The sequence below is a fragment of the Erigeron canadensis genome, chromosome 3 (genome assembly GCF_010389155.1).
Source record: "Erigeron canadensis isolate Cc75 chromosome 3, C_canadensis_v1, whole genome shotgun sequence".
Lineage (NCBI taxonomy): Eukaryota > Viridiplantae > Streptophyta > Magnoliopsida > Asterales > Asteraceae > Erigeron > Erigeron canadensis.
In genome coordinates, this window is record NC_057763.1 from 36,102,399 (window position 1) to 36,125,528 (window position 23,130).

At 40.4% G+C, this 23,130-nt stretch overlaps 1 protein-coding gene across 1 annotated transcript in view; it reads right to left on the reverse strand.

The window, feature by feature from the left end:
- The window catches only part of LOC122590454 (probable glutathione S-transferase), a 96,677-nt gene that overhangs the window by 66,797 nt on the left and 6,750 nt on the right, over positions 1-23,130 (reverse strand). The window lies entirely within an intron of this gene.

Consider the following 23,130-nt stretch of genomic DNA (forward strand, 5'->3'; position numbering starts at 1 on the left):
CAAAGATAATTGCTTAGTCTAGAAAGATAAGAAAAACTAAAGCAATTACACACTTTAGAAGACGACCAGACGCCATTGGCACAATGAGGTTGTGATGCTTTATATAGGGAAGACTTGAATCAAACACAGCATGCTTTGATTGTGACTTGATGGTGGTTGTCGACTTCCAATGGCTATGGTACTTGAATCATGTGCCTATTGTCTTCTATACCAAATCGGGTAAGAGAGAGAGAGAGAACCCTTGCTTGGTCCCAACATGTACATTTACCATTAAGGGCAAATTACAGTTAGTTAACCACCATGTGACCTTTTTGTCTTTATTAGTTTGAATATTTCCCGCCAAGACAACTAGCTCAGCATGCATCCGCTGAAGAACTCTCTTCGTCTGCTGACAAATTGTTAGGAGACTTGCTGATGACATGTGTCAATTTTCAAGTCTCCTTCAGCGAATCCCACGACTTAACAATCTCCACCTATTAGTGAGGAGACTGCTGGATGACAATTATTTTTAGACATATAAGAAAGAGTGAATATGAGCTGAAGACGTCTTTTTATATCATGGAGTGAATTACAAGTTGAGCATAAAAGTTTTACAAAATAGACATCTAAGATTAGCAGCCTCTATCTCCCAGGCGTCTTCCTGCTTGCAATTCTAAGTACTGGATCATCTCTTCTCGCTGGCTTCATTAATTCCTCATCAATCTGCTGATTACTGAGCGAGCACTGATCATCTTAGCAAATCTTCTTCTGATGCTGACCAGGAAACCAGTGGATGCTTGCTCAATTTCTGCCATCTGAAAAAGAGGTGATCATTTCTAAAGTTTGGAAGAAAATGACAGCAGGTTCTTCAAGAATTTTCCCTTCTTCAAAAGAAACCTGGGAGGAAGCCTTAGATTTAATGCTGCATCACCAGAGATAGGAGGAGGTCAGCAGGCAAGGGTTTTAAAGCAAAGCTTTCTTTTTGGGACACGCCTGCCTGCTGAGGAGGATACAGCTGCTGGAGACCCGAAGACTGCCCTTAGCATGGGAAGGTCTACCTTGAACTTTGTTTCAAACTTCAGTGCCTTTTCAAAATAACTTTCCAGCATCCTCTGAAGTTGTTCATAGCTGGCAGCCTTTTTATCCTTAATGATCGTATAGATTTCATACCATTCTGAAGCCCCCAAGTTAGTCACTTTTACATCTTCAATCTTGGTTAGGGCACTGTGACCTTCTCTTAGGAACTTCAGATTGGTTTTCGTTCCCATGGCAGCTCTGTGAACTTCAACTGCTGTAATTCTCTCTGGCTTCTTCCTATCATTCATTATTTTCAACACCTGGCCTTTTCTACTTCAAATTTCTCCCTTTTTTCTTTAGTAGTTGCTCTAAATCAGCTTGCCTTTGTCTGTAGAGAGCTTCAGGCCCACCAGTGGTTAGCAGCATTCTTTGCTCTCCATCCATCTCATCCTTCTCCAAGAAGGCCAGCTGCTTGATATAATCAAGGTTTTTCTTCTCATTTCCTTGTTAGCTTTCAGCCTATCCAGCTCCTCCAGGGCCTCCTCTTGAGTTTTTCCTTCAGCAGTGATTGATAAGACATCAATGACTTGAAATTGATTTCCTGCTCGGGATGTGATGGATGTATTCTGTGCAGTCAGCGGCGAGGGAAGAAGAAACCGGTATCAGTCAGCTGCTTTCTCTGAGCTTCGGCAATTATCAGTTGTTGCTCCCCTCAGCAGATGCTTCTACAGCCGTCTCCCCCTCAACACTAGCTAGGAGAGCATCAGTCCTTGTCTCCCCCTCAGTAACAGCAGGGGAGAATCCACCTTTTCTTCGCTGATGGCCACTATTGCCATTTCATCAGTGGCCGCTGCATCGTTTTCTTCATTTACAATCTTGTCAGCTGAAGCTTCATAAGTCATTAACAGCTTTATTTACTGCTTCACTGACAAGTTCCATAACAGCAGCATCTACTTTCTCCCCCTTGGAGGTAGTATCATTAACTACTACCTCCACCGTTGCTGCTGGAGCAGCCTGCTGCTGAAGAAGTTGGGACAACATCTTCTTGATATCCCTAACTTCTTGCTCCAAGTTTGTTGGCACTTACGATCTTCCTCAGTAAATGAAACTTGAGGAGGAGGAAGACTGGCCACAGTGGTTTCCAAGGCCTTGCTAGCCTTGGTGTTTTCTTCAACCTGGGAGGTAAGACGAGAACCAGGTTGGCGACTGTTTTTACTTCAGCACAGCTGAATCACTACTGCTGCATGCTTTTTGTGCTGAGAACCGTACAGCAGGTCCCATTTTGCACAGCGATCGAGAGAGCCCACGAATGACCTGCTGATCCTTTTTGATAGAGTTTGTATAGGTGCGAAGTTTTTCTTGATCAGCAGCCATAGATATAGATTTATCTTTTATTGTCTCAATGCTGGCAGTGTTTTCATTCTGCTTGCTGTACCAGTTCTCCAAGATCTTCACCAATCTGTCATCTTCATGAGTTTTGAGTTGTACAGCGATTGTGGCAGCCTTGGTGAGATCGTTCAGTTGGTGTTCAACTCTAGTCAGCCTGTCAACGATTTGAGAATCGACAGACATGACTTGAGGTTGCACCTCAATTACTTCAGTATTAGCTGCTGCATTATTATCAGCAGCAGCTTCTTGTGCACTTTCGTTAGTTGCTACTGCAATGTTGTCAACAGCAGCAACTTCTACTTTTCGTTTACGGCTGCTGCTTTTTCACCATCAGCAGCAACAGCCTCTTCATCCACCTCCATATCACTTGCTTCTATTTCATCAGCCTGGATGGAGGAATCCAGCTGAAACTCATCCGCCACAAATTCCCAAGTCCAGATCACTCTCATCATTATCATCCCCTTCAAACATTTTCACCTTCCTCTACACCACTACCGTCGACAGCCAACCCTTCTCCAGAAACATTTAGAGGGGTAGGGGAAACGGGTGCCTCAGCTTCAGTGTGTGGTGTCACCAAAGCATCATCGGCCGTAGATTTTGTTGTCTCTAGCATCACCTGTGGTATGGCTGCTGACAACGACTCAGAGGGTAGAGAAAAAGAGGGAATGATTAATTCGGTTGACTCAACTCTAATGGGCTGGGGTGGCCCTTGATCTTCACCAACCTCGCCTACAGAAGTTTGAGGTGGCTGCTTGCGGTTACCCTTTTTCTCGTCAGCAGCCTTTTTGAGGCTGCTGATGGGCTGGCTGGGTCTCTATTGTCCTTGGGCAGTGAGGACTTCTTAACCTTTGTAGTTTTGCCCTTTGATACTCGCTGCTGCTGTTTTGGGACAGCAGCAGGAGGTGAAGTGGAAGAAGAAGAATTGTTTTGGTTTTCTTGGGAGCTTTGGAAGTTGCTGGGGGGATTATCAGCATACCAGCTCCAGCAGGGTTGGGTCTATATACATCAGGGTATACTGAATAAAGTACCTGTTTCATTTCAGGGGAGAGCACAGCATACTTGGAATCAAATTGTTCAGGATCACAAGCAGGAATCTTGTACACAGAGCTTGCAACCCTGGGAGAGAGAATGAATTGTGCCCCTTCAGGGAGATACTTTTCCTTCAGCTCCCTTTTGAAAATCAGTGAGAGAAAGCGAGTGAAGGGGACAGAGTTTGATCTGTTCTTGATGGTGACCTTCCCTTTTAAATCTTCAAAAATTACGCTGGCAAAGTCAATGTTGCGACCATTTGCCAGCGCATAAATCATCTGCATTTGTGCAGTAGTGGCCTGATCAAAAGAGCCACTGTTGCCACCCAGACACTGAATTACATGGGTGAACAGCAGCCTCCAAACACCAGGCAGATATTTTTCTGTGGGTTGCTGTGCACAGGTTGTGCAGGTTCAGTGTTGGTCCCATACCCAATGGTTAACAACCATTCCTTCCATACTCCAATGGGGACCAACTCCACATATGGATGCTCTTCCGATTGTTTGGGAAGACGAAGAGCATCTTTCAACGATTTTACCGAGATGGAGATAGTATGTTCTCCTTTTAGTACAGTTCCAGTGATGGTGCTACTGGCAACCTTGTAATCACATGTCCACCAAAACTCTCTAAGGAGGTGGACACACATTTCTTTTGGGTCAGAGTAGATGGCTTTCTGGCTGGGCATCCCATAATGAAATCCAACATGGAGAAGTACCCTTTTATTTTTGATGGGATCTCTACAGATCCCAGATAGTTATTGGCCTTAATGACCAGTTTTGATGCTTGGAAAGATACTTGATTAGAAGGATTTATACCTTCATTATCAAATACCTTAGTGTTGAGATAAGAAGTGTTTTGTTGTTCTGATGAAGAAGTCATTTTTGATGAAAGTGATGAAAGATTAGAGTGAATGAATATTGCAAAGAAATGAGAAAGATTTAAGAGAATATGAAGAGTTTGAGAGGATGTGAAAGATTATTAGAAAGAAGTGAACGTAAGAGAGGGTGAAAAAGAAGAGATTTGCATATATATGGCATGGATATGGGTCCCATAACTGCAAAAGTGAGTTGTGGTGGGTACTCTCTTTCATACGTGGCAATAAAAAAATTATTTTAAAATAAAAGGACACTGTACCTATATACGTATGAGAGATGTATGATGTGACCAGATGAACCACGATTTCAACTGCACTCGAGTTCATACGGCGTATACAGTGTACAAGTAGCCCATTAGGGAGTAAATCGAGGTAACCGTTTGGGATATTTTATATATAATATTAACAAAATACGTAGTGGAATACACTCAGATATCTAGAGGTATCCACTGAAGGGTTGTACAAATTTAAAAAAAAAGAATTGGTTACCAAGTTTTAATCAGCACCTTAACAAAATAAAAGAGGTAGATGCTGATGAGTATTAAACAATTTTTGGCAAATTGTCAGCCATCAACGGATTTTAGACGTCTTTACCAGCAGCCGTTTGCTGCTGGACTAGATAGGGACTTTCAGCACCCTATTACTTTGGTTATGCTTTTTCCCAAAGCATCAGGGATCAACGGATTTTAGACGTCTTTACCAGCAGCCGTTTGCTGCTGGACTAGATAGGGACTTTCAGCACCCTATTACTTTTGTTATGCTTTTTCCCAAAGCATCAGGGATCAACGGATTTTAGACGTCTTTACCAGCAGCCGTTTGCTGCTGGACTAGATGGAAACTTTTGGCTTTCCATTGCCTTTATTTTGCTTTTTCCCAAAGCAACAGGGATCAGCGAGTAGAATGAAGAGCTCGCTGATAAATTTGACTCAAGAAGTCGCTGCTCATCTTCACAAAAGGAATATGGACAGCAAAACATGAGTGATCATGTTAAATTTGTAAACTCACCATTTAACATGCCCAACCTGCTGACGAGATCCTTAAATCTCTTTTCATCTAGAGGTTTAGTGAAGATGTCAGCAAGTTGGTCATCAGTGGGGATGAAGTAAATTTCAACATCCCCTTTCATGACATGATCACGAATGAAGTGATACCTAATGCCAATGTGTTTGGTTTTGGAATGCTGAACAGGATTATGTGTGATAGCAATAGCGCTTGTGTTATCACACATGATGGGGATTTTGGAAAAATTTAGGTCATAGTCAGCAAGTTGGTTTTTCATCCAAAGGACTTGTGCACAACAACTTGCTGCAGACACATACTCTGCTTCAGTAGTGGAGATGGAAACTGTATGCTATTTCTTACTAGACCAACTAGTCAGCCTTCCCCCAACAGTTGACATCCACCACTTGTACTTTTCCTATCTAACATGCAACCAGCATAGTCAGAGTCAGAGTATGCAACTAAGTCAAAGGAAGAGTCCTTGGGATACCAGAGACCTAAGGAGGAGGTTCCTTTGAGATATTTGAAGATACGCTTGACAGCGAGAAGATGAGACTCCCTTGGGGATGCTTGATATCTTGCATACAAGCAAGTAGCAAACATAATGTCGGGACGGCTAGCTGTGAGATACATTAGAGAGCCAATCATTCCACGATATAATGTGGGATTCACATGCTTACCATCAGGGTCAGCATGGAGATTGTTAGGAGGAGACATGGGAGTTGACTTAGTAGTGATATTAGTCATATCAAATTTGGCCAGCATATCTCGAATATATTTTTCTTGGTTTATGAAGATGCCATCAGTGAGCTGGCGAATTTGTAAACCAAGGAAGAAGGTTAGCTCACCCATCATGCTCATTTCAAAATGAGAAGACATTAGTGAGCTAAATTTGTTGCAAAGTTTCGTACTGGAGGATCCAAATATGATGTCATCGACATATATTTGTACATAGAGAACATGAACACCCTTTCTATAGATAAAAAGGGTGGAGTCTATAGATCCTCGCTGAAACTCATGAGAAAGAAGAAATTCGGAGAGAGTGTCATACCAAGCTCTGGGAGCTTGTTTAAGACCATATAATGCTTTGTAAAGACGATAGACGTGGTTTGGCTTGGTTAGATCTTCAAAACCAGGTGGCTGCTCCACATAAAATTCTTCTTCGAGTTTTCCATTTAGGAAGGCACTCTTGACATCCATTTGATATACTGTGAAGTTTCTATAAGCAGCATGTGCCAGGAATAAGCGTATTGCTTCAAGCCTAGCTACTGGTGCAAAGGTTTCGTCATAGTCGACTCCTTCTTCTTGAAGGTACCCTTGAGCAACTAACCTAGCCTTGTTGCGAATAACAACACCATCTTCATCCATTTTGTTCCTATAAACCCACTTAGTTCCAATGGGTTCTTTGCCAGGAGGAAGAGGAACTAAGAACCAAACATGCTGTCTTTGGAATTGTGTTAGTTCTTCTTGCATGGCAGCGACCCAAGATGGGTCTACCATGGCTTCTCCAATATTCTTAGCAGTTATCATTGACAAGAAATTAACATATAGACATGTGTTTCTTGTCGCTGATCTAGTCACAATGCCCTGCAGAGGATCACCAATAATCTGGTGAGCAGGGTGACTGGAAGTCCATTTAAGTGATGGAACACTTGATGAACCTAGAGGGGCAGCGGAAGATATTTGCATTGGATCAGCAGAAGAATAAGAGGAGAAATCAATGATAATTGAAGGATTAAGAGAAGCTTGATCGGTAGAGCAATTTGGCTGATTTAAGGTTTCAATAATGGGGTCCTCAGCAGACACCATGTCTTTAGTGTGAGCTGAAGCATCATGAAACACTTCATCAGCAGTGTCATTAACTTGCACATCATCAGCCAGTGATCTAGGTTTGGCTGATGCTGCATGGATTGACCTTAAGATAGGCTCAACTGGCTCAATCGTATAGATATGAGCAGCAACTTGCTCCAGCTCAGGATCAGCTTCACTATCCTTAGTGAGTTGCTGATCAGGAGGAGGCGAGCAAGAAGCATCCTCAAACGAGTCAGCATCTTCCATAGGAGGGTTACTAAACCCATTGAAGATTTCTTCAGTGGAAGATGGCTGGATATTTTTAAGAGCTGAAGAGCTCTCATCAAAAGTGACATGAATTGATTCATCCACTTTTTGAAGACGAGTGTTGAATACTCTAAAAGCTTTGCTTATAGAAGAGTATCCAACAAAGTAACCATCATCAGCTTTAGGATCAAATTTCCCTAAATGATCCTTATTATTAAGAATGAAGACAGGACATCCAAATACATGAAAGTATTTGATTTGAGGTTTCTTTCCTCTCAAAACTTCATATGCAGTTTTGTCATGTCTTTTGACAATGAGGCATCTATTTTGGGTGTGACAAGCAGTGTTGACTGCTTCAGCCCAAAACCTATTTGAAAGAGAGGACTCACTGAGCATAGTGCGTGCCGCCTCTATAAGAGTTCTATTTCTCCTTTCAGCAACACCATTTTGCTCAGGAGTTCTAGTGGAAGAGAAGTTTTGTGAGATCCCTTGATCAGCACAAAAGGTTTCAAGAGTGTGGTTTCTAAACTCAGTGCCATGATCACTTCTGAGTTCTTTGACCCTTATGCTGTTGAGATTTTCCATTTTCTTAATGAATTTAATGATCTCATCAGCAGCATCACTCTTAGAATTTAGGAAGATTGTCCAAGTATATCGTGAATATTCATCCACAATTACCAAAGTGTATTTGCTACCTTTTAGACTTTGGACGTTCACTGGACCAAAAAGGTCCATGTGAAGAAGGTGAAAGCAACCCTTAACAGAGTTGGCTTGTTTAGTTTTAAAAGTTGCTCTATGGCATTTGCCTTTTTCACAAGCACCACAAAGTCTATCTTTTTCAAAAGAGAGAGGGGGAAGGCCACGAACAAGGTTCTTTTTGGCCAGTGAGTTTATGGTTTTGAAGTTCACATGCGACATTCGCTTGTGCCATAACCAATTTAACTCAGATGCTGACTTAGCAAAGAAACAAGTCTCACTATCAGTTTTGATAGGAGTGAAGTCTACAAGATATACATCTCTTTTTCTTGGAGCAACCAAGACGACTTCCTTGTTGATGTTTACTACAGTGCCTTGATGCTTATCAAGGATTACTTTGTAGTCAGCATCACATAGTTGACTTATGCTGATGAGATTATGCTTTAGTCCATTTACATAAGCAACTTTTGAGAATTTTATAAGGCCGTTAGAAAGAAGACCATATCCTTCAGTCTGGCCAGTGGAGTTATCACCAAACACCACTGTAGGACCAGGTGCCTCAGTATAGTCATCCAGCAGGGATTTCGAGCCTGTCATGTGTTTTGAACAGCCACTGTCCAAATACCACACTCCTTTTCCTAGCGAGCCCTGCATGAATGAAGAGAGGGTAAGGATCACTTTATTCATCCAAACCTATGTCAGCAGGATTCTCTGGAGGAATTTCAGTGGAGGAAGTTGGCTCTACAGAGAGAGCCTCTACCAGAGTATGATGATTTCCTACTGAGAAAGGGATAGGATTTTCTTCATTGGGGGGCAGGATGCTGGTTTCATTGCTATGAAGGTAAGCAAAGCTGCTCACAACTTCAGGAGCACTGAATTCAACCAGCATTGTGGGTTGCCCCCAAGCATTAGAAACAACCCTTTGAGAATGGGGAATTTCAATGCGCTGAGCAGCAATGTAGTCAGCAATACTTGAATTAGTGACAGAGGAAGAGTCACTGATAACAGGTTCAGTAGAGAAGTTCTCACTGATCCTGTTAGAAGAGGAAGATGTTTCAGCAGATGTAGGGAATTTAGGTTCACATACAACTATGGAGCATCTTTAGGACAAAATATAACACATTCAGAAGCAACATGTCCTCTACTGCTACAGAGATAGCATTTATTGTCAGAGGAATTGCCATGACTTTGAATGAGAAAATCCCTCAGTTGAGATGAAAGATCATTCACTCGCTGAGTGAGTTCATTTATTTGAGGAGAAGAGGAAGCCATGCTCTTTTGCTTAGATTTGGACTTATTCCTTTGTCTAAGCTTAGGACGGAGCATTTGAGGAACTGGACCAAGTATGGAGTCACTATTATGATTTTGAGGAGGCAAATGTCCTCTGATCATGGTCCAAGCTTGCTTCCCAGCAGGCTGAGAAGAAAAGGAACTCTGATGAGGCAGATTCTCACGAATAGGAGTAGTGGATCTGACTTGACGCTTTGGAGTGATCGACCTCATTTGCCTATGAGGTAGATACTCCTTGTTGGAAATAGATGATTGATAGTGCTGAGAGGGCACATGTCCTCTTTGAGGAGTAATAGACCTTGTTTGCTGATGAGGCAAACATCCTCGCTGAGGAGTTATAGGCCTTACCTGCTGATGAGGGAAGTGTCCTCGCGGAGGAGTGTCCGATCTATTCAGAGAAGGCTGTTTTCCTTTTTTTGGAGTGACATGCCTTAGATTTGATTTTGAGGGTAAGGAATGAGATACAACATCAGCATGTACACTCTTTGTGGGAGGTATCTGCTGGTGTCTTTCATCAGCGAACCTGACCCTTCTATTTACTTGTTCTATCATAGAATTTGTATGAGAAGGTTCAAGCTGAGAAGATTTAGCACCAGAAATTTGCTGGCTGACATGATGGTCCTGCTGAGGGATACCATAGTCATATGGAGCAGCAATGGTGCTTCTTTTGAAAGGTTCAGCACCTTTTGAAGATAGAGGCTGAGGAGCAATAGGTACATACCCATCGCTTGAGATATCTCCTATGAAGGTTCTTGGAGGAGAATATTGAACTCTCCCTTCATGTGGCAACATGCCAACAATAGGGAGATGAGAGAACATGTTAAAGGTATTGGTAGAAGTACTAGTACTTTTAGCATTTTGAGAAGAGGGATCACTAGAAGGTGCTGAAGCTTTGGTGTCCATCTCAGCATGATAGTCATTTTGTCCTTTGACAAAATACCACTTCTTCATTTCATCAAGTGAGATAGAAGACGAACAAGGTGGAGGAATGGATACTTCAGGCTTTACATCATCTTTAAAGGAGTCAGCAATGGAGGCAGCAGCATCAAAGTTGCCACCAATTACTGCTTGTACTTGAGCAGGAACTTGTTCGCTCAAGCATTGATGATGGAATTTAGAAGCCTTTGACCAGGAGGTCACAATCTTCTTTAGATTAGAAACTTCAACCTTGAGAGATTCATTCTCAAGTTGAAGTTTTTGAGTCATCAACTCATGAGATTGAAGTTCAACATGAACATTCTTCAATTTCATAAGTTTTTCAGATTTTTCACTCAACTCTACTCCAGCAGAGTTAAGTTTGGATTGAAGTTCAGCACGTAGACTTTCTACGAACTGAAGATCACAAGACAAAGACTCAATGATTTTGGTCTTGTCTTGACTTGAAGGAGAAAGAAGAGAGTATACCTTTTTAACAGTGACGTTCACCCACTGACTTGAGGAGACTTGATCCTTGGTCAGAGCATCACTGTCAGCAAGTGCCATAAGGCACATAGCATCAACATAATCGTCATCATCAGAATCATCTGAGTCAGCCCAATCATGTTCCTCAGCAATCAATCCTTTTGCTGGGACTTTATCCTCTGTTTCAGCAACCTTGGCCTTCAGCTGATAATATTTGTTCCTATAATCATCAGCAGATTTGGGAGGATTAGTTTTGGAGGCAGCAGGATTGGGCAAGGAGACTCTACACTCCTTCTGATAGTGACCTTTCCTGCCACACCTCCAGCATTCTTCCTGTGATTTATCAACAGGAGGTTTGAGGGGAGTAATCATTTTTCGATTATTCCACCTTTTAGAGTATTTTCTTCCAGCGACCAGGGCAAAGCCCATGAAGTCATTAAACATTTGTTGTTTTTCTTCATCATCCAGCTCATTAATGAGAGTCTGAATTGATGCTGGAAGATTTGAGGTACTGGCACCATCATAGAGATCGATGGGCTCAGTGGAGACAAGAGCAACTGGATCAGAAATAGGATGAGAAGAGATGCTGACAGAAGAAGAGGAAGAGCCAGCATGCCTTTTGGCATCAGCAGAAGCTCGAATATTTTGAGCCAATGCTCTTTCTTCAAATTGAAGAGTACCAAAAAGTTCTTCAAGATCAAAGTCTTGGATTTTCTTCGTCGTACGAAGAGTTTGTCTTAAGTTTTGCCACTTAAGTGGAAGAGAATCAATGAATTTGTGACATACCTCAAAGTTATCATGGGTAATGCCAACATTTGTCATATCATTGAGCAATCCTTTAAAGCGAGTGTAGGTGCTCTCAAGACTTTCATCAGGAAGAGAGAAGAAATTTTCATAGGCTCTTTTTAAATCAACTTTCTTGATTTTAATGAGGTCAGCAGAGCCTTCATATGTGCTGACAAGTCTATCCCATACTTCCTTTGAAAAGGGATACTTGATGACCAGTTTCATGATTTCAGTAGGAAGAGTCACTATAATCATGTTTTTAAGTCTAGCATCAAGATTTACCAGCTTTCTTTCTTCATCAGTCCATTGGACCTCTAGTTTAACCAGGTCAGTGACTATTTCAGGAGCTTCAGGTGTAGCTCCTGGAGTCCTTTGGACGTATATCGGCACATATGGACCCTCATTTAATATTGTCATTAAATAGGGTTCCACACCAGCGATGTGAAGAAGCATTCTCTCCTTCCAAGACCCAAAATCTTTGGGCTCGAACTTAGGAGGTGTTGACACGTAACCAAAGTCACGTGTGTTCACAAGGCTGGGAACAGAAGACATGGTTCTTGTTAAAAAGAAATTTAAGAGGAATTAAAGAACAGAAATTTTAAGTGTAAACAAAAGAAGGCAAACAGATCTTGTTCCAATGATTTAGGAACGGTGGCTCTGATACCACTTGTTTGTCCACGATTGCTCAACTTATGTTTAATTTAAAATACAAGAAAGAAAGTAAGCAAGAAAGTAAACAAGAACAATGTAAGGTTCAATTGCAATACATCAATGCAAGGATAATCATATGTATCATTGATTAAACGATGAATACATGGTTGATATTACACTTGACTTACAAGAATACAAAAGAACAAAGATAATTGCTTAGTCTAGAAAGATAAGAAAAACTAAAGCAATTACACACTTTTAGACGGCCAGACGCACTTGGCACAATGAGGCTGTGATGCTTTATATAGGGGAAGACTTGAATCAACACAGCCTGCTTTGATTGTGACTTGATGGTGGTTGTCGACTTCCAATTGGCTCATGGTACTTGAATCATGTGCCTATTGTCTTCAATACCAAATCGGGTAAGAGAGAGAGAGAACCCTTGCTTTGGTCCCAACATGTACATTTACCATTCAGGGCAAATTACAGTTAGTTAACCACCATGTGACCTTTTTGTCTTTATTTAGTTTGAATATTTCCCGCCAAGACAAGCTAGCTCAGCATGCATCCCGCTGAAGACGTCTCTTCGTCTGCTGACAAATTGTTAGGAGACTTGCTGATGACATGTGTCAATTTTCAAGTCTCCTTCAGCGAATCCCAGACTTAACATTTATAAACTGTTTGTACAACGAACTGAGATAAATAGAAAAGAACGAGAAAAACATCAATCGAATGGGAAAAATAGGGGGTGTTTTAGGATTCTTGGGTGATTCCTTTATTGATAAAGCTTAATCAAATGGTATTAAGCATTTGATCCAATGTATATTTTGAATTTTTCCTGGAATTTGATAATGTCGATCTTAGAGTGTTTGTAGTGGGTAAGGTGTGGTCGGCGTGGAAGGGAATGACCCCGACCACCTGGGGTCTTCCCATTACAGATCTTGTGTGGTTGCTGTGTGGAAAGCCCAAAGTTGACCAGTCCACGGCGAAAAAGAGTCGGGTGGTGGTGTCCTTAATTTTTTTTTAATTGTTTTAGTATTTGTTTTCATTAATTTATTTGAAGATATGCTATGAAAACTGAGATATACTTTGTTTTCACTTTCTCTCATAGGCGATAGAAACCTTTTTTTTTACTGTTGGTTTATCTTTTTTGTAATGGAAGAATCACAGAGGTGGCCAAGGTTGAAGATGACACTTTACTTTTATTTTTTTATTTAATACCTTATTTTATATTTTGATCTCTAAAGTTTTCAAAGTTTACAATATAGTAAAAAGTTATTGAAGTTTTCATGTAAATGGTCGTTTTATAGAAATTTTAATAATATTACATCTTTCCTACTTACGAGGGTTTAACGCCCGTGCTACGCACGTCATGTTTTTAATATATTGTTTATATGCATTTTGTTTCCGGTTTTTCAAATAACTAATAGAAATTGTTTTATAAAATCATATTATTCATCGGCTTATAAATATAAAAGCATAGAATAAGGAGAAAAGATATAAATTAATGAATGATATCAAAGAAGGGTTAGTTTGTTTCCATATTACCTTTAACTGAAGTGACACAAAAAACCTTGAATTGAAGACACAATGGGTTGTTCTTGCTATGTTAGAATCTATACATTAGATGTTATGTACGTAAAAAAAAAACTCTATTCGAGTCATGAGGTCAAAAAATTTGATAGCTGGCCTTTGAGCAAGTACCACAACGCACATTGCAAATAGGATAATCATAGCGACTGTAGTGATTATCACAGCAGGAGGCAAGATGTCTGGTCAAATGTATCAGATCTCTCTGGTGAGTGGTCAAACAAAGTATATTTATAATAGATATAACCTCCAAAGTCGTTTCATGCATTAGGGTAATAACATAATTCGAGTCGTACTAAAGGCACTAATTATTTTTCATGAGAGTTTAAATCTTGACAAAAAAAAAAAGCTTATGGGTCAACCATGATTGCTATATACAATAGCCTTGGATACTAATCGTACATACTTGGCCTTATATAGTAAACTTCGTGATGCATATGTAGTTGATGAGAAATCAAGCAAAACAAATTCAATGAATATGACGTGGTAATACCACCAGCCCCAGGTCCATTTGGTCCATTGAGTAGAGTGGGTACATTGATCAGACCAACACACATGTAATTTGAGAAACGAAGAAAGTGGATTACTAAGGCAAATTTACCAAACATGAAATAGCAACAACTTTTCTATAATATGGTCGTCCCTATTTATCATCTAAGTGAACTCAAAGCGTAACAGATTCACATAGATCAAGTATTCATCTTTTTCATTTTTCCATTATTAGATTATCACATGTACCTTGTACTATATATATAAGCATTTGAACATCTAGATTAATAAAACTTTTTCACCCATTTTTATACTTCAAGTAAATAAGGGAACATACATACTTGCAATGATAGAATTAAGGAGTTCCATAGTAGAGAAGACTTTTTGGCACCATAACCACGTTGGATATCGGTCTTGATGATGTGTGATTTTCCTTTTCTGACATTTTGTTTATACAACATCTATGCAAGTATGCAGGTCTTCCAATGGGAAAAATTAAATAGTCATTACGGAGTTGGATCACTTGTTACCAGCCATGCCATATTGCCCTGCCTACTTGTCATCTCACTAATTCCAGGAGTAACAGAGTATATGGCATCTGAGCTACTGGCCATCTATTACCATTTATGTCAAAGATACGTACACCTATTACCATCTGAGCTACTAGCCATTGGCGATATAAACTTAATTTGCACAAAGAACAAATTTTTCAAAAAACAAAAAAATAAAAAATGTCATATTTAACCCAAAATGCAACCATTTGGAAAGTGAATGTGTATGCTAAAATTATTATCAGTTAAGTAATCAATTGTATGTAAAAAAACATAAAGTATTGAGCATATAGATCGATACAGTTTATAAAGAAGATCTAGTAAAAGTAAGAACTGACCACTAACTTTTAATCTTATTTCTTTTATTGCATCATAGGTTTTGTTTTGAGAAGAGGGGAAAAGGACACAACATTTGATGGTGATCAAAATTAGAATGGAAACTTACCTTTAACTGATGAGGATGGTGGAAAATTGATTCAAGCTTTTGAAATATTTCTTTTTGGATAAAAGACTCCCTAAGTAGTTGAAAACCAAAAATCCTATCAAATACTTCAATAAACAAACTTATTAAACAATAAGATTATAGTGAAAGATTAATACAGTAATACAATAGCAAATGGTTGAGAGAAAACAAACTTATAATGGTGGATGAAATGACGGGATATGGTGCAAGTTTGGTTGAATGCACAGGAGGTGAGACGGTGATAAAGCTGAAAATAGGTTCTAATTTCTAAACTTTAATAAACTAAACCAAATATTAATGAATTAAATCAAACCGGGAATACAAAGACTCACAAATTCACAACTAATGAAACATTGATGGCATAAGAATAAAGTTATACGTTATGAATTAACACCTCAACCATTAATGTTAAAGCTTGAGAATATGAATGAATGATGGTGTACCGGTCTTAATAATGACCAATACCATTGTTTAACTAGGGAAGTTATAAAAAGGCGTCTCGGGGTACCGGTCTTAATAATGAAACTAGTTTATACAAGAGAATAAAATAGGTTGTTAACTTGACGGGTACGGGGTTGGCAATACATTTGAGTCTCGGTCATTAAATCACTAAATTGAATTTGAACTTCATCAAAAGTGCAATCCTAACATTCTGTTGAGCAAAATCAAGATGGGTGACTTTTAAATTATTGTTTTCATCAACAAACTTCTCTTTCGATTAATCCTCCGGGATTACTAACAAATTTTGCTAACTACTTGCAACGTGGCAACTCGGCCACAAAAACCCCCCCATTTTTACTTGAATCATTTAATGTTTACAATTGCTTATTTAAGTCCTTGCAAACGATCTCGGCTTACCAGTTTTAACTATACTGCATGCGATCAGGTACACTGCCTGTGAGTGTGTAGTAGTCAGTATTTTCGGTAAATCGTGTTTATAAATTTAAAGCTAGATTTCGCACATCAAGTTTTTGGCGCCGCTGCCGGGGACTTGAATTAAGTAATTGTTAGTTTTGTGATTCGATCCTTCCTTGCATTCATTTGTGAGGAAGTTAATTGTCTTTAATAGATAGATTTTATTTGTGTTTTAGTTTACTTTTGTTAGTTTCTGGTGCGGTTAACGGTTTTTCTTGTGGTGCTTGTGCAGGTGCTTTGTAGTTGATGAACACAAGAGCCTCTGGTAGACCTTTGCTTAGTCCTCAATCTAATCCAGGGAAAGCCAGACGACGCTTACTCAGATCAAACAACACGGAGCCCTCAAACACCGGAAACATAGATTCAAACACCGAAAACCGTGACCACCCGGAAGTAGATTTGGATCAATATTACTCAAAGAAAGGTTCAACGTCCGAGGTGCGCTTAAGTCCTAAATTCTCCGAAGGTAGTGGGTTGTTCAAAACTGGTGATAGTTCAGGGGAAGAAGATAATCGGGATAAAACTGATCAACCGGATTTAACCGAGATTCCTAGAGAAAATCCTCAGGCAACTCAACCAGTCAGAGCCAGGAGAATGGGTGATAGAGAGCCAGAAAACCCCAATAACCGTCTTTACGGTGACCGTAGGAGAAATGTCCCTACTAATAGGGGCACTCCTATTCGCCTTCCAACCACCGGAGTAAACTTTTCTCTTAAAGGAAGTCATTTGAAAAGTGTGGAGGAAGAGAAGTTTGATGGGGTGACGAATAATGATCCATATGGGCATTTAGAGAGGTTCGAGAAGATTTGTAGGTTTTATCACTATGGCGCGAACCAAGATGACAATGTGAAGCTTGAGCTTTTTCGACTTACTTTATGTGGATGAGCTAAGGCATGGTTAAAGGAGCAACCAGATGATCTGTATACAACTTGGGATGAGCTTCGTGTAGGGTTTATTGATGAGTTCTATTCTATAAGGACTCAGAGACAGTTGGAGAATAAGATCCGATCATTCACTCAAGATCCAGGGGAAGATGTAGTAGATGCCTGGAAACGATATAAGGAGATGATCAGGAACTGCCCAGGAAACAATCTGAACACAGAAGCAGTGGTTGAGATCTTCTATGATGGGTTGCTAAAGAGAACTCGAAGGGAATTAGCCAGGGCATTTGGAGGTAGTTTGAACAATGTCACCCCAGCTGAAGGATACAAAATCTTGGATGATATGGCCAAGGAGTTCTCTGATCGCGATGAGCTTGTAAGCAAAAGAACTAGTGGTAAGACTGTGGCGAAGTTGGAAAGTAGTGAAGAATTAAGCTTGGTTGCTGAAGTCAAAGCCCTCACAAAGCAGATGAACGAGAGGTTTGACAACCAAGATGTGAGATTCAAAAGCATTGAAAGGGATGTTAAGGTGATTGCTGATGGGTGTGACTACTGTGGGGACATGCATTACTCGGAGGATTGCCCGAATAAGCCAGCTCAAGAAGTTAACTATGTCCAGAATCAGCAAGGGAACTTTAATCAGAACACCGGTTATCAAAACTGGGCATCAGGTACTTCCTTTCCTTCATCTAATTTTAATGCTAATAATTCTGGTTTTAGTGGAAGCAGGTTTAGCAGGTTCAACAGTCAGCAAAATGCGAATGCGGAATTAAGAGATATCATGAAGGATTTGGTAGGTGCTCAGAAAGCTACCAATGAGAAGATGGCCTCTCAATGGGATGCTATGACTACTAGGTTGGATGGATTGACAAATTAAGCTTGAGCAAAGTTCGAAGAGTACCCAAGCAACGTTTCAGGATATTGAGACAAAGCTTGAAAGGCTAGGAGCGTCGAACAGGCAGCCCGGTACTTTACCGAGCAATACCCAGCAGAATCCTAAGCCTCAGCAGAACAATCAAGGATCTGGAACAAAGTATAACCATCCAAATGCTAGGAGTGAGCAAGTCAATGCTATCACAACAAGAGCAGGTAACACTTACAACTCTGCTAATGCTTTACCTAATATTGTTACTCCTCTTGTGCAGGTTGAATCTGAAGGTACTATTGATGAAGAAATCGAGATGGAGCCGAACCCAGCCGTGAAGATTCCGGCCATTCCATCCAAGAATGTTGAGAAACCTCCTGTTGAGACACCTCCGGTGAAGCCCTATCAACCGAAGGTGCTGTTTCCTCAACAGTTGAGACGAGGGAAGATCAAGGAGAACTTTAAGAAATTCGTTGAGTTAATTCAAAATGTTAACATTTCTGTTCCATTAGTTGATCTCCCTGTAGGTATGCCCAACTACGCGAAGTTTCTTAAAGATCTTATTTCGGATAGGAAGAAGCTACAAGAAGACAAGACGGCGGTCATGAGTGCCGAAGTTTCCGCTATAATAAAGAACGAGATACCCCCTAAGCTTGATGATCCAGGGAGTTTTCTTATTTCTTGTTCTTTTGGTGTTGAGTTGTATAAGGCATTGGCCGATCTTGGGGCCAGCATTAATTTAATGCCTTACTCTGTTTATAAGAAGTTGTCTCTTGGTGCATTGACCCCAACCCGCATGAGCATTAGGCTTGCGGATAGATCATTCCAATATCCCATGGGGATCGCGGAAAATTTACAGATTAAAGTGGGTCATTTGATTTTCCCGGTTGACTTTGTTATTCTAGAAATGGAGGCGGACATTAATGTGCCTCTAATTTTAGGCCGACCATTCCTCATGACCGCGGATGCTATCATCCGGGTCAAGGCCAAGGAAATCTCTCTAGGTGTCGGTGATGACCGGGTTGTTTTTAATGTAGATAAAGCTCTTAAGCATCCGTACTCATGTGATGAATCTTGTTTTAGGATCGATGTGATCGAGGAGGAAGATGCTTTGGAAAAGGAGCTTATGGACTATTTGGATATGGAAGATGGACAAGCTGTGTTAGCTTGTAGTGAAGAAGAGTGTGAGTTGGTTGAAGAAATGATGCATGAAATCATGGCTCTTAATGTTGATGAAACTCCACCGGAGGATGAATCTTTCGAAGGAATCAAAAATGATAGAAGCATCCGAGTGCCTACATCGGTTGAGAGTCCTCCCACCGATTTGGAACTCAAGCCACTTTCGGATCACTTGGAGTATGCATATTTAGAAGGTACATCCTTTCTCCCCGTTGTTATTTCATCTTCTTTGTTGGAGGATGAGAAATCTATGCTTATTACCGTGTTGAAAGCCCATAAAAAGGCTTTTGCATGGAAGATTTTCGATATTCTGGGTATAAGTCCAGAATTTTGTAAGCACACAATTAATTTTGTTGAAAATATTAAACCTGTTGTGCAAAGACAACGGAGATTGAATCCAAACATGAAGGATGTTGTTAAAAAAAAAATTGTGAAATTATTGGATGCGGGAATCATATTCCCCATCTCGGATAGTTCATGGGTAAGTCCGGTACACTGTGTACCGAAGAAGGGTGGAATGACTGTTGTTTTGAATGACAAAAATGAATTAATTCCCACAAGAACTGTCACGGGGTGGAGGGTATATATTGACTATCGGAAACTAAATGATGCGACCCGCAAGGATCATTTCCCATTGCCCTTTATCGATCAAAAGCTCGAACGGCTCGCCGGGAATGAGTATTTTTGTTTTCTGGACGGGTTCTCCAGGTATTTCCAGATACCCATAGACCCGAAAGATCAAGAGAAGACCACCTTCACTTGCCCCTATGGCACTTTTGCCTACAAGAGGATGCCATTTGGTCTTTGTAATGCACCCGGGACTTTCCAACGTTGCATGAATGCAATTTTTCAGGATATGATAGAAACCTCCATGGAAGTGTTCATGGATGATTTTTCAGTTTTTGGTAGTTCATTTGAATTCTGTTTAAAAAGTCTTAACAAGATGTTGGAGAGGTGTGAACGGGCATACTTGGTTTTGAATTGGGAAAAATGTCACTTTATGGTCAAAGAGGGCATAGTTTTGGGACATAAAGTTTCTAAGGAAGGGTTAGAGGTTGACAAAGCTAAAATTGATGTGATAAGTAAGTTACCTCCACCCACGAATGTTAAATCTGTTAGAAGCTTTCTTGGTCATGCGGGGTTTTATCGTAGGTTTATAAAAGATTTTTCTAAAATCACCCGGCCTATGACTAAGTTGTTAGAGAAAGATGTCCCATTTGTTTTTGATAAAGAATGTCTTGAAGCTTTCAATTTGCTTAAGGATAGATTAACCAATGCTCCCATTATGACTCCACCCAATTGGTCTTTACCATTCGAGTTGATGTGTGATGCTAGGGATTATGCCTTAGGGGCCGTTTTAGGCCAAAGGAAGGATAAACATTTCCGACCTATCTCGTATGCTAGCAAGACTTTAAACCTTGCTCAACAGAACTATACGGTTACCGAAAAAGAGTTGTTGGCAGTGGTGTATGCTTTTGATAAATTTTGTCCCTACTTGGTCCTTAACAAGACCATTGTCTATACTGATTATTCTGCCTTGAGGTACTTGTTCTCGAAATAAGATGCCAAGCCCCGTCTAATTCGTTGGGTCTTGCTTTTGCAAGAATTCGACATTGAAATTAAAGACAAAAAGGGGGCTGAGAATGTGGCAGTTAACCATCTTAGTAGGCTCGAAAACCCTCACCGTGAGGAGTTACAAGAGCATGATATTAATGATGATTTTCCTGATGAGTTTTTGATGAAGCTTGAAACAGGACCTTAGTTCGCCGATATTGCTAACTATCTTAGTTCAGGTGCAATTCCGGAAGATATGTCAAAGCAAGAACGGAGGAAACTTTTTACCGAGGCTAAACATTACTTTTGGGAAAATCCATTTTTGTTTAAAATTTGTGCAGATGGGATGATAAGGAGGTGTGTGGCAGATGATGAAACACGCCAGATTCTTGATGCTTGTCACCATGGGCCGACTGGTGGACATTATGGAGCGTCAGTCACCGGTAAGAAAGTTTATGATGCTGGTTTCTTTTGGCCCACCGTGTTCAAGGAAGCACAAACTTTGGTAGAGGTTTGTGATGTGTGTCAGCGACAAGGTAATATTTCCAAACGTGATGAAATGCCTCAAAACTTTATTCAGGTATGTGAAGTTTTTGATGTTTGGGGCATAGACTTTATGGGACCTTTTCTCCCATCGAATAGGAATTTGTATATTCTTGTTGCTGTTGATTATGTTTCAAAGTAGACCGAGGCGAAAACCTTGCCAACGAATGATGCGCGTGTTGTCATTCATTTCTTGAAAAAGCTTTTCTGTAGATTCGGAGTGCCCAAGGCCTTAATCAGTGACCGCGGAAGCCATTTCGCGAATCACCAACTCGCTAAGGTGCTAAAGAGGTACGGTGTTAATCACCGTTTTTCAACCTCATATCACCCCCAAACGAGTGGCCAAGTTGAAAACACGAATCGGGCATTAAAAAGAATTCTTGAGAAAACCGTAGGAGATAACCCAAAGTCTTGGTCCACCAAGCTTGATGATGCTCTATGGGCATTTAGGACCGCCTACAAGACACCGTTTGGGACTACCCCATTCCGGTTGCTTTATGGCAAGACTTGTTATCTTCCTATTGAAATTGAGCATAAGGCCTATTGGGCGCTCAGGAATTGTAACATGGACCTAGTTGAAGCCGGTGAGTTGAGATCGATGCAACTAAATGAACTAGATGAACTTAGGTTATATGCTTATGATAACTCGTTATTGTATAAGGAACGAATGAAAGTTTGGCACGACTGTAGGCTTAGGAAAAAGGATCTTAAAGTCGGTGATAAGGTCTAGTTGTTCCTTTCTAAGTACAAGTTTAAACAACCCAAGTTGACATCTAGGTGGACCGGCCCTTTTGTGATAAAACATGTGTATCCGTCTGGTTATGTAGAATTGTTTAAATCGGATGGTACCTCGTTTATTGTGAATGGTCACAGATTGAAGTTCTATCATCAAGAGGAAGAAAGTGTGGGAGTCGTCATCGACGAGCTTCCCTTTTTCGAAATGAAGCAATGATGAAGAACTTCGAGTCTAGCTAAAGACTCATAAATAAATTAAGCGCTTCGCGGGAGGCAACCCGTGTGTTTTGAATTTTTGTTTATTATTAAATTTTTAGCAATTTCAATGTTTCTAAGGTGATTATGTCGAGCAATGCAGGTCTGGAGCTTCGCTACGCGATCCGGTAAGTTTTTCATGGACGAAATTCAAGGTAAGTGTGTGTGTGGGGGGGGGGGGGGGTAACACTGCGACGCAGTTTTTAGACTTACATGATATGCGATGCAGTGTTACTACACTGCGAAGCAGAAAAATCCTCGACTAATAAGCGACTGCGACGCAGGTCTGGTGATGTAACGCAGTCCGAGTAATTGTTCAGAAATTCAAAAATCCAAAAAAAAAAAAAAAAAAACTGCAAAGCAGTCTATGACCTGCGACGCAGTTGGGTCCGAACTGGTCAAACAAATAAGAGGCTAGGGTTGTTTCACTTTTTACTTTTACCTTAAAATCTTCATCTCCTTTTTCTCTCAAGCTAAACCCTCAGATTTTTCACTTTTCTCTTCATAATTTCTTGGAGTACTTATTTCTTTTGCACACTAACTATCATGACAAGATATGGAAAGGTTAGTATCCTCTATTTAGCTTGTTTGTTTTGCATTATATAGATTTTCTCCCAGATTTGTGTCATGTTTGAATGAATTAGAACTCATGAATGGGTAGGGCTTTCTTGTGTCAAATTGTTAATTGATAGAATCCGTGAAGAGATTGGGAGTTTTGGTGTTCAATGGTTTGAAATCTTTTTGAAAGTATGTAGATTATTTTTTTTCCTGATTAATCAAGAGTGCGACGCAGTGTGGGAACTGCGCCGCAGGTTATGTGTATAAGAGTGCGACGCAGTTATCAAACTGCGCCGCAGTATTTGATGCCGAGGTTCAGACTGCTTCGCAGTCCATAAAGACTGCGTCGCAGTTTGACCTTTTACAGACCTAACCCCCTATGG